The 12,933-nt window shown below is 39.6% G+C and overlaps 1 protein-coding gene across 2 annotated transcripts in view; it reads left to right on the forward strand.

Annotated features, from left to right (window-relative positions):
• The first annotated feature begins 1,126 nt into the window (after positions 1 to 1,126).
• The window catches only part of LOC136863128 (7SK snRNA methylphosphate capping enzyme), a 151,014-nt gene continuing 139,207 nt past the window's right edge, over positions 1,127 to 12,933 (forward strand). Inside the window, exon 1 of one of the 2 annotated variants that reach the window (XM_067139469.2) lies at positions 1,127 to 1,257. The gene's annotated coding sequence lies outside the window, so the exon portion shown is untranslated. Of the gene's footprint in view, positions 1,258 to 1,451; positions 1,492 to 12,933 lie in introns of those variants that run through there. The other variant, XM_068225863.1, reaches the window with a different exon arrangement.

A 12,933-nucleotide genomic window follows, 5' to 3' on the forward strand; every position in this document is an offset into this window, starting at 1 on the left:
TGATCATCAGTCGAACGCTTTACCCGTGTGAATTAAGCCAGTGGGTGTTCGTCAATTAAAGTTAACTAGTCCTAAAATAGATATTTCAGACTTTGAAGTCTAGTATTAAAAATGGTAAGAGAAATCTCTGGACTCACAACAGGTGAGTACACGAAGCTAGTTACAATTTTGGATGCATTTTTATTGATCCCATCCTGTCAACCTTACAATGATGTCCGCAGAACAAACCTTCTTATTTCGGGACAGCTGAATTTAGAGTTCACACATCATTAACAGTGCCTGAAAATTGCATTACGATGTTGTATATTACAGATTTCCTACTTGGGTGCTATCTGCGAAATAAACATCATTATAACGTATCTTTTAAAAGTAATATAAAAAATATAAATAATTAGATTGAAGTACGAGTTCTGTTACTTGTGAAGCACCTTGTTTTCCTGTTGTGAACGCAGTTCACGAACCACCCTCCTGTTACTGCGAAATGAGATATGGGACGGCATTACGTACGTACACTTTATTCATTTTCAAACGTCTCAAGATTATTATTCATTATTGTATTTAATTATGACTACTGCACAGAATTTATGAGTGATAAGGCTAGTCTCTTGACAAACTCAGCCTGATAGGACGTAGCTGGGATCTGAACCCAGGACGTAAAGCTCCTCAAACTAGTTAGTAATTTACGATCGTATGCTTTAACAAATATTCAGGAAGACTTACTACGTACAGGCTCGATATATATATATATGCTAATTTCGAGTTCGTTGGTGACACGGTAGACAGTGATCTTCCTTTCCAAACGCCCAATATGCTGCAACGAGTTAAATGTGAAGTTTTAAGGCAAGGAAAGGAAGGGTAATCACTGCTACCTTGCATGCTGTAAGACGGCGGTTAATGTCAATGAATGAGACAAATCTTTAAAGGCGAATACGCTACATACTCCTTGTATTGCCAATCACACAAGACATCACCTCGAAGCACACGTAACCACTGTGCCTTCATCATTTTTAATAATTCCGTTCGAGTTACTGCGTTCCGGGTTTTCATGATGACACAGAAGGGGAAGTGTTGTCTGTGGAGGGGGTATGAGGGGCGGGAAGAAACGAATCTGCTAGAATCGCCATCGCTTGTGGTAGTGACTGCGCATGGATAGTCGTGCGTGTATGTTAGGTGTTAGGGTCTGTTAATTCGTTACGTGTGACTTAGCAGGTGGAACTGTTTACTTAAGGTGGATATTTGCGCGTTGTGGAAAGTGAGGTAAGATATTTGTCACATTATTAACTTAAAATGGAGCAATGCTGTTCTTTTAGTCACAATTTTGATGTGGCTAATGGAACACTTGGCTAAACATACTGATGGCGCATGCGCGGTGGGTCGGTCATGGAGAGGTGTATACAAACCTCACGTGTGGTATAATCCTTTACAAATAAGTGATGTAACGTGAAAAGGCAACGTTGATTTGTTGCATTATGCAGTGTAATTTCATCTCTGGTAAGTAATTGTTGATAGATTATAGTTGAAATATGTAGTTTCTGTTATAATACTCCCAACGTGCGGATTTTATCCCGAGCATTTGACCGGGAATTTTGAAAATAATTTGTCATGTCTAAATGGAACATATTATTATTTTTAACTTCATTGTGCAGAAAAATTTCACAAGTTTAGGAAGTCATCGTCGCGAGTTTTTATGGAATGTATTTATTGTTCAGTTAGAATGCTATAAATTATTCTTCTTCGCTGGTATATCAACTAATTTGCCACTTTTTAAATTGTCACAGGAATCGACACATGTCAACAAAACTGTTCTCTTATCTGTTTATATTCTTTCCAATACTAGTTGATGAAAGATGAAACCTATGTGCGACAGGTATTTGGCATTTTGATGAATATTCTCTAACTCACATTCGAAGGGCGAAATTTTCTCGGTCATTAATAGTTTTTAGATAGGTTGGATGTTTTAGGAAAATAGAAATTTTCCGAGAAACGGGTGAGTTGGCCGTGCAGTTAGGGACGCGCAGCTGTGAGCTTGCATCCGGGAGATAGTGGGTTCGAACCCCACTGTCGGCAGCCCTGAAGATGGTTTTCGGTGGTTTCCCATTTTCACACCAGGCAAATGCTGGGACTGTACCTTATTAAAGGCCACGGCTACTTCCTTCCCATTCCTTTCCTCTCCCATCGTCGCCATAAGACCTATCTGTGTCGGTGCGACCTAAAGCAAGTAGCAAAAAAAAAAAAAAAAAAAAAAAAAAAAAAAAAAAAAATTGTCGAGCGAGTTGGCCGGGCGGTTAACGACGCACAGCTGTGAGCTTGCATTCGGGAATTAGTGGGTTGAAACCCCACTGTTGGCAACCCTGAAGGTGGTTTTCCGTGGTTTCCCATTTTCACACCAGACATGCTGGCGCTCTACCTTAATTCTAAGGACACAGCAGCTTCCTTCCCACTTCTAGCCCTTTCCTATCCCATCGTCGCCGTAAGACCTATCTGTGTCGGTGCGACGTAAAGCAGATTATGAACAAAAAAGACGAATTGAGATAATGAACAGCATATTGAAATATGCAACAATCAGGCCACATAATAAGTTGTACCCAAGGATTTGTTTTGAATTTTTTCGAGGACAATTATATTAGAGAAGTTAATTACGCAGATATAATTAAGGTTTCCGAGACCATAAACTCATCTGTCATGTGAACATGATGACTGTTAATTATTCTGATTTTCAGGCATAGTTTCCCTAATTTTATGGTCAGGAAGTTAGAATTCTGTGGGCATTTTAAATATTATAACAAGTTTTGATTTGTTAATCATTGGCAGTATTTCAATAACATTAATATGTTGGTATTTGCTTGGCTGTTTATTTCAATCACCACTGATCTGCATTTAGGGCTGTTGCCCAGGTGAAATATAAGTGTTTACCCAGTCTTGAATGATTTCAATAGTGTTAGATATTTTTCGAAGATCTCCTTTGGAAAGTTGTTCCAATCCCTAATTCCTCTTCCTATAAACAAATATTTGCCCCAATTTGTTAATTTGTCAATCTTGAATTCCAATGTTATCTTCATATTATGATCTTTCCTAGTTTAAAAAGTCTGCTCTGGCATATTTGTCTACTAATGTCATCCCATGCCATCTCTTCGCTGACTGTCTGTTCTTAACAGTTCATGCTACTTTCCTTTCCGTCATTTCCAGTTCTCAAATCAAGTAATGCTGGTGAGGGTGCCATACACTGAAACCATACTCTAATTGGGGTGTTAACTGTAACTGATATGCCCTCTCCTTTACATCCTGACTACAACCCCTAAATACCTTCATAACCATATGAAGAGATCTGCAACATTTGTTTACAATCGATGTGATCATCACAATGAAGGTCTTTCCTTATATTAACACCTTCCTGATTACTGCCAATTACTAGGAGGACTTTTCCTCTTGGTCAAACTGACAAGTGCTGGGGCTGTACCTTAATTAAAGCCATGGCCGCTATATTCCCAATTCTAGCGCTTCCTTACTCTTCCATCGCTGAAAACTTTTGATGTGTTAGTGCAACTTTAAACCACTAGGAAAAATCTGACAACTTGACTTTACACCCAGTTAACCATCATACCATTGTTTGCTGTCTATCTCGCAACATTGCTATTCACTAGGGGAAATAAAACTTTACGACCTGACTTTTCACCCTGTTTACCATTGTGTGTGTTTGAGTCATCAGTTCGCAGACTGGTTTGATGCAGTATTCCATGCCACCCTATCATGTGCTACCCTTTTCATTTCTACGTAACTACTGCATCCTACATCTGCTCGAATCTGCTTGTTATATTCCTACCTTGGTCTACCCCTACCATTCCTACCATCTACACTTCCTTCAAAAACCAACTATACAAGTCCTGGGTGTCTTCAGATGTGTTCTATCACTCTATCTCCTCTTCTTGTCAAATTTAGCCAAATTAATCTCCTTTCGCCAATTCGATTCACTATCTCTTCATTTGTGATTCGATCTATCCATCTCACTTTCAGCATTGTTCTGTAACACCACATTTCAAAAGCTTCTATTCTCTTTCTTTCTGAGCTAGTTATCGTCCATATTTTACTTCCATACAATGCCACGCTCCACACAAGTCTTCAAAAACATCTTTCTAATTCCTATATCAATGTTTGAAGTGAGTAAATTTTGTTTTTAAGAAAGATCTTCCTTGATTGTGCTAGTCTGCATTTTATGTCCTTACTTCTGCCATCATTAGTTATTTTACTACCCAAGTAACAATATTCATCTACTTCCTTTAAGACTTCATTTCCTAATCTAATATTTCCTGCATTACCTGCCTTCGTTCGACTGCAATCCATTACTTTTGTTTTGGACTTATTTATTTTCATCTTGTACTCTTTAACCAAGACTTCGTCCATACCATTCAGCAGCTTCTCTAGATCTTCTGCAGTCTCAGATAAAATAACAATATCATCGGCAAATCTCAAGGTTTTGATTTCCTCTCCTTGGATTGTGATTCCCTTTCCAAATTCCTTTTATTTTTCTTTACTGCCTGTTCTGTGTAAACACTGAAAAGGAGGGGGGGACAAATTGCAGCCTTGCCTCACTCCTTTATGGATTGCTGCTGTTTCTTCAAAGCCCTTGATTCATATCACTGCAGTTATAGCCTACTAATGTTTGCTGTCCATCTCGCAACATTGTCAGTCTTTTTGCTGTCAGCCACAATGCTGTACATATTTATTACTCCATGCAGTACAATATTATCTACAAAAAGCCTTATCTATGATTCCAGTAATTAACTCTTATCATTTATATATGTAAGAAAACATACAGCTCCATTAATACTTCATTATGGTACCCCAGGATCAAATAATGCTTCATCTACTCCAGTTTTCCGAGTTCTGTTCACTAGAAATGCAATCACCCATTCATTCACAATTTTTTCTAATCCACTAGCCCTCGTTTTCATCAGTAGTCTCCCATGGTCCACCCTGTTGAAGGCCTTGGACAGGTAAATAGCAACACAATCCCTTTGATGTCCTGATTCTAAAATACCTGCTATATCTTGTTAGAATTCTACAGGTTGAACCTCACTGGAATAACCTTTCGTATCAGCCACATGGTATTTGCCTAATAGTGCTACATTTAAAACCCTTCCTTCTGTCGCACTTCTTCTTACCTACGACAGAAATAGCTTAGTGATCACTTGTACAATCTGTCACTTCAGTTTCTCTATATAACTTATCTGGTTTTATCAGCACTACGTGTAGAATGTTATTTGGAACTTGCATGCTGGAGAGAACTCGTCTAGTGATATTGTTATTCTATGGAATGTCCAGCTCTTTTGGCTGATTAGTCAGCATAATGGCCTCCAGTTTATAGTTCGATTCCCAGCTGGGTCAGGGATTTTAATCTTAAATGATTAATACTCTTGGCTTGGGAACGGCTGCACCAGTCTGCCAATAGTCACGCATAATCTGTATGGATACCATAATATTAATGTATTTTTCAGTAGTGTAGACAGGATTTCAGTTTGGGTGTGTGTGTGCTGCCCATTAAGGTGACACTTCCGAGATAAGAATCAATATATACATACATACATCATCATTATAGACCTTTATGCCTTTCAGCATTCAGTCTGCAAGCCTCTGTGAGTTTACTAAATGCCACCACAATCCTCTATTTGCAACTAGTGCTGTGGCCTCATTTAATCCTATACCTCCTATCATTAAATCGTTAAAAACTTAGTCTAACCACCGTCCTCATGGTTTCCCTCTACTTCTCTTAACGTCCATAACCGAGTCGATTATTCTCCTAGGTAACCTCCTCCATTCGCCTCACATGAACCCACCACCGAAGCTGGTTTATGCCTACAGCTTCAGCCATCAAGTTCATTCCTAACTTAGCCTTTATGTCCTCATTCCAAGTACCCTCCTGCCATTGTTCCCAATTGTTTTTACCAGCAATAATTCTCGCTACTTTCATGTCTGCTACTTCTAACTTAGATATCCTGAGTCCACCCAGCTTTCGCTCCCGCAATGAAAAGTTGGTCTGAAAACAGACCGATGTAGGCCTAAAGATAATTTGGTCGAGAAGCTGACTTCCTTCTTGCAGAGTACTGTTGATCGCAACTGCAAGCTCACTCCATTAGCTTTACTGCACCTTGATTCAATCTCACTATATTACCATCCTAGTAGAACACACATCCTCAATACTTGAAATTATATACCTGTTGCAGCTTTGTATCACCAATCTGACATTCAATTCTCTCTGATTTCTTACCTACTGACATCAATTTAGTCTTCAAAAGGCTAATTTTCATACCATACTCATTGCACCTATTTTCAAGTTTCAAGATATTAGACTGCAGGCTTTCGGCACAATCTGCCATTAAGACCAAATCGTCAACATAGGCCAGACTGCTTACTACATTTCGACCTAACTGAATCCCTCCCTGTCAGATGCATCATCTTTGCTGACTCAGCCAGTTCTACTTTCTTTCTTCCATAAGCCCCATTAATATTGATAGCTCCCATCGAATTCCATTAAGTTGTTTCCAAGGAGTCCCTCACCCGTCAAATGGGATCGGGACTCCGTTACTCCCATAGGTCTGAGGCTTGCTTAAAATGTTCTGAGCTCGGTAAATTCATGAAACAGGATGCTGCCCTACTTACACATAGTCCAAGTGAAGATCTCTCCTCTAACCTGTTAGGGACCACAGGTGGATTATATAGCCCTAGTCGCCTGAGCAAAAGGAAGGCCATGACAAAGAATATGTCAGAGATGCCCATTCCTTAGCAACTGGTATCTCGACTCTCAGGACCATTTACTAGGCCACTCAGCTGTTGCCGATGGTTCACGAACTAGGACGTGAACCATTAAAAGTCAATATTTTTGTCACTTTGGAGGCTTTTTTTATGACTGAAATTGAAAGGATTGAGGGTTTTTTCTTGTCACAAAGTTATTCCGCTGAATTCAAATGTTTAATCACTGTAATAATGCTTTGTTCGCCAAATGTAACAAAATTTGTATGGTAGCCTATATGTATCACAGCTATATTAAGAAACCTGCATATGGAATTTCTGATTGCAGAATTTTTTCAAGTAGGCTAGTAGGAATTTTTAAGTCCAAAATTTTAGAACGTAACAATTACGCAAACTTCTGTACGATATATCTCCTTATATAAATTATGTACAGAAAAATCGATACGTAGTGCTTTTAAAATAAGTATTATCTGCCTAATTACAAATTTACATTAACATGTTAAATAAATTTCTTGAAAAAATGGAATTAGAAATTTCAAACGAAAAAAATTATTTGGAAAAACTATTAACTGTTTATGAAAGAAATGTTTGTGATGTCTCTACTTGTATGTACGTGACATTCCCACAAAGTTTCGTGGAATTCCATGCGTTAGGTAAAAATATCCTTTGATCTCCGGAGTGTTTCCAGGTAGGTCTTCATCCAGAATTTTGTTGTGATTCGTGTCCAAACGTCCAGACAGTTTAGGTGGTATAGAATACCTAACAAGGAAATAAGTGTCCTTGGCTCCAAGTAAGATTGGTGGATCATGCGGATTCTGGGAAATAATAATATACATTATATATAAAATGCTTAATAAAAGTACATTCGTTCAAATTCCTGGGGTGTCTGGACTCCTTGGACACCCTCCACTGCCCCGCACCTCTGGATACGCCCTTGCTTCATCTGTTACTCTCATCCCAATATAATTGCAGCATTTAATATATTCCAATTACAATAATAAATCGTTTGAGTAAAGATGCAATATTGTGGTTTAGAATAAATATGGTAATTTTATTGTAATAATGGTCATTTGATAATAAGTTATAAAGAAATGACATTTTATACAAATAATGCAGCAAAGAAATACACACACACAACATATATATAGAATATAAGGGGTAATACAGAATATTAGTAGTAAAAAGTTACAGATTTTTGACGTTAATGTACGTATTTATAATTTTTATTAATGTGCCAGGAAATAACGACATGGAGGTGTTGCCATAAAACATCCTTTTAAGGGCCACCGACCCAAGCCGGGATTTGAACCTGCAAACTTGGACTCGGAAGGACAGCGACTCAACCAACTAAGCCACGTGAAAAGGAGGCGTTTGTACTTATTGTTATAAATAGATACATTTAGTATTTTTACAAATGTTTTATGGGGAGCATTTATTAAGACGTACATTTTCCAACTGTCCTAAATGCACGAGACCAGACAGAAGAACTGGAAGCTAAAGTGCCTTGCAGGGATGTCGCTTTCTTCTCGGTTTACTTTTCCAAACCAAACTCCATTGCACAACAGCCACAAAGGGGCTGCTTACCATGTGACTGCTCTTCAGCCTGAAGGCCTGCAGATTACAAGGTGTGGTATGGTCCACACAACAAATCCTCTCGGCCGTTATTCTTGGCTTTCTAGACCAGGGCCACCATCTCACCATCAGACAGCTCTTCAATTGTAATCACATAGGCTGAGTGGACCTCGAACCAGCCCTCAGATCCAGGTAAAAATCCGTGTCCTGGCCGGGAATCAAACTCAGGGTCTTCGCGTATCAGGCAGGCACGCTACCCCTACACCGCGGTGCCGGCTGTTTACTTTTAGGTCTCCTTATTTTAGAATTTGACTTCAGGCATCCTGCATTTGATTCCTGGCACTGACAAAGTTATGAAAGGCATGGGATGGGGAATATATACAGCCTTTCTTTGTGGGTGCAGTGGAGTTGGCCCGTATTCGAAGTATCTGACCTGGAAGGTCATGGGGCGTAGTACCAAAGTGTTTTTTTTTTTTTTTTTAAGAAGACAAATTAAATGAAGATTCTACTTCCTCAAAAAAGAAGAACGATATTATTAATTACACGAACAGTTTCTATAATGCAGCTAGTTCATGTTAACAGTACAGAAGCTGTGATTTCAATTGTTGGATATAATTAACTTACATGGTAACAATCAAAACAATCACCACACTCGGTAGGACCGGCTTTCTTTTCATATCACCCTCCCAAGGATGTTGTATCCACACTACTGGCCTGGACTTGTACCCCCCCCCCCCCCCCCCCACTGAAATTACTTTCTAGGTAAACCACTGCATCCACTCACCATTTAAGGTACAAGGTAAGTCCAGAGAATGGTTGGATACTCAAAATATACCACCATAAATGGTGTGGATATGGGTCGAAAGTACTAAAGAAAGGTAAGCGACGGGATATACTGTTTTAAGTAAAATCCGAATCAGTAGAACATGACTTCCCATTTTAAAAATTTTGCATTCATTGACTGGGATTCAAGTCTCGGCTGTCTTGATGAGAATATAGAACCATTAGAACTGAGTTATCATGCCCGCCAATTACAAGAGAGTTCCCCGCATTTTTGATGCTGCCATTTGAGGTTCCAATCAGTCCCCAGGCATTTGAAAAATTAGACAGGCCTGCTTATAGAATTTGGGCATGCATCCGCGGTCATGTCTTGCAACTACATGCTAGTGCTGCTGTTAGAATAAAAAAACTTTTCCATAACTTCTTTAAGACAAAACAGTCCATCTTCAAAAAGGACACTAATATGACACAAAATTAGGAACTGACGTGCAGCTCACAATCCTGTCAGTCTTCTCAACACTGCAACTTAAATACAGCACATCCTATCAACTGCGGTGGAACCCAACAATCGCGACCATGCTGTGCCAGGGTCCCTGGGATATCATTTCCAGGAACTGAGGTACAATAGCTGACACGATGATGTAAGCTTGCAACTGTATCTGGCCGTGGCCCCTGTTATCTCGGTGGACACATTCCGGCCCCCTACAGAGTAATGCCTTGCAAATTGCCCTTCTCATCTCTTGACATTTGTCAACACATGGTTCGAGGAGAGATCCTCACTTGGACTATGTGTAAGTAGGGTAGCATACTGCTTCATGAGTTTACCAAGCTCAGAACATTTTAAGTTGGAGGAATTAGGACGAGAATTGTCTCAGTGTATTCACCTATGGGAGTAACGGAGTCCCACTCCCATTTGACAAGCGAGGGACTCCTTGGAAACAACTTGGCGAATGAAATGGAATTCAATGGGGAGCTATCAATATTAATGGGGCTTACGGAAGAAAGAAAGTAGAACTGGCTGAGTCAACAAAGAGGCTGCATCTGGATGTGCTAGGAGTAAGTGATATTCGGGTAAGGGGAGATAAAGAGGAAGAGCTAGGAGATTATGAAGTGTACTTGACGGGTGTTAAAAAGGGAAGGGCAGAGTCTGGGGTAGGGCTGTTCAACAGGAATACTATTGGACGCAACATAGTTTCCGTTAGGCACGTAAACGAGCAAATGATGTGCGTAGAATTGGCAGTTGGAGGAATTAGGACGAGAATTGTCTCAGTGTATTCACCATGTGAGGGTGCAGATGAGGATGAAATTGACAAGTTCTATGAAGCATTGAGTGACATCGTAGTCAGGGTCGCCAGCAAGGATAGGGTAGTGCTAATGGGCGATTTCAATGCGAGAGAACTGAAGGATACCAAAGGGTGATTGGTAAATGTGGGGAAGATATGGAAGCTAGTGGGAATGGGAGGCGTTTGCTGGGCTTTTAAGCTAGTATGGGTTTAGCAGTTACAAATACATTCTTCAAGCATAAGTCTATTCACCGCTACACATGGGAGGCTACGGGTACCAGATCCATAATAGACTATATCTTAACCGACTTCGAATTCAGGAAATCTGTTAGGAATGTACGGGTTTTTTGGGGATTTTTTTTTTATGAAACAGACTACTATCTGATCTGTAGTGAACTAAGTACCTCTAGGCCTAGGATAGAGAAAGTGAAATCTGTCTGTAAATGAATAAGGATAGAAAATCTCCAGGACGAGGAAATTAGGCAGAAGTACTTGGATATAATTAGTATGAAGTTCCAAACAGTGGACAGTAAGCAGGTTCAGGATATAGAAAGAGAATGGGTGGCATACATGGATGCTGTAGTAGCAACAGCAAGGGAATGCTTAGGAACAACTGTGTGTAAAGATGGGGAAAAACAAACATCTAGGTGGAATGATGAAGTGAGAGCAGCTTGTAAATGTAAAGGGAAGGCTTATTAGAAATGGCTCGAAACAAGGGCTGATGCAGCCAGGGATTTGTACAAGATGAAGGAAACAGAGCGAAACAATTATTTGCTGAATCCAAAAAGAAGTCGTGGGAAGATTTTTGTAATAACCTGGAAAGGCTAGGTCAAGCAGGAGGGAAACTTTCTTGAGAGTAATAAAGAATCTTAGGAAGGGAGGGAAAAAGGAAATGAAAGAGTGTTTTGGGTCATTCAAGTGAACTCATAGATCCCAGGGAATCACTGGACAGGTGGAGGGAATGTTTTGAAAGTCTTCTCAACGTAAAAGGAAAACTTCATGGTGGTGTCGCGAACAACGGAACTCAAGGGGAGGAGGAAAATGATGTTGGTAAAATTACGCTTGACGAAGTGGAAAGTACTATCTGCGCACTTTTTAGTGATAGATTTACACCCTAGTGCTGAAGTGGTCGACTTCGGTTATCTTCGAGATTCGTATTGGCAACCTTTGAAACATAAACTAAGAATCGCTTATCATCGCTGTGCGACATCTGGTGTACACTTTAAGTACTCGTACTGTTGTAGTTTACACAGCAAAGCCAAACAATAGAATTCATGCTAGGAACATGTTTTGCAACGGGAAATGTTATATAGTATTATATATTGTGTGTGTGACACAGTTGTTTGCTTAAAATAATAAAGGTTTATAAAATTCATATTGATCGATCATATTATCGATTCATTTCAGATTTCATTTCCATTCAGTTGGCAGTATTAACGGAACCCTTCTTACTTCTCCAACGAGTACAAAAATCTATCACTAAAAAGTGCGCATACTATATGCTAAATAAACTCCATTGTCATAAAGCAGCATCAATAGATGAAATTACATCTGAAATGTTGAAGTATAGTGGGAAGGCAGGGATGAAATGGCTTCATAAAATAATAAGATTAGCATGGAGTGTTGGTAAGGTACCTTTAGATTGGACAAAACCAGTAATTGCACCTATTCATAAGCAAGGGAACTGGAAGGATTGCAACAACTATCGGGGTATCTCATTGATTTGTGTACCAGGCAAAGTATTCACTGGCATCTTGGAAGAGAGGGTGTGATCACTCGTTGAGAGGAAGTTGGATGAAAACCAGTGTGGTTTCAGACCACTGCCAGGATCAAACTTTCAGTATGCGCCAGGTAATTGAAAAATGCTACGAGAGGAATAGAAAGTTGTGTTTATGTTTCGCAGATCTAGTGAAGGCGTATGACAGGGTACCGTGGGAAAAGATGTTCACCATACTGTGGGTTAAGGGTAGATTATTAAAATTAATCAAAGGCATTTATGTTGACAATTGGGCTGCAGTGAGAATTGATGGTAGGATGAGTTCTTGGTTCAGGGTACCTAAAGGGGTTAAACAATGCTGTAATCTTCCACCTTTGCTGTTCATAGTTTACATGGATCGTGTGCTGAAAGACATAAAGTGGCAGGGAGGGATTCAGTTAGGTCGAAATGTAGTAAGCAGTCTGTCCTATGCTGGCGACTTGGTCTTAATGGCAGATTGGGCTGAAAGCCTGCAGTCTAATATCCTGCAACTTGAAAATAGGTGCAATGAATGTGGTATGAAAATTAGCCTTTTGAAGACTAAATTGGTGTCAGTAGGTAAGAAATCTGAGAGAAATGAATGTCAGATTGGTGATACAAAGCTGCAACAAGGAGATAATTTCAAGTATTTAGGATGTGTGTTTTCCCAGGATGGTAATATAATGAGTTTGAATCAAGGTGCAGAAATGCTAATGTAGTGAGCTCGTAGTTGCGATCAACAGTATTCTGTAAGAAGGAAGTCAGCTCCCGGACCAAATTATCTTTACATCGGTCTGTTTTCAGGCCAACTTTGCTTTA

Source organism: Anabrus simplex, chromosome 2 (assembly GCF_040414725.1).
Source record: "Anabrus simplex isolate iqAnaSimp1 chromosome 2, ASM4041472v1, whole genome shotgun sequence".
In the NCBI taxonomy this organism is placed as follows: Eukaryota; Metazoa; Arthropoda; class Insecta; order Orthoptera; family Tettigoniidae; genus Anabrus; species Anabrus simplex.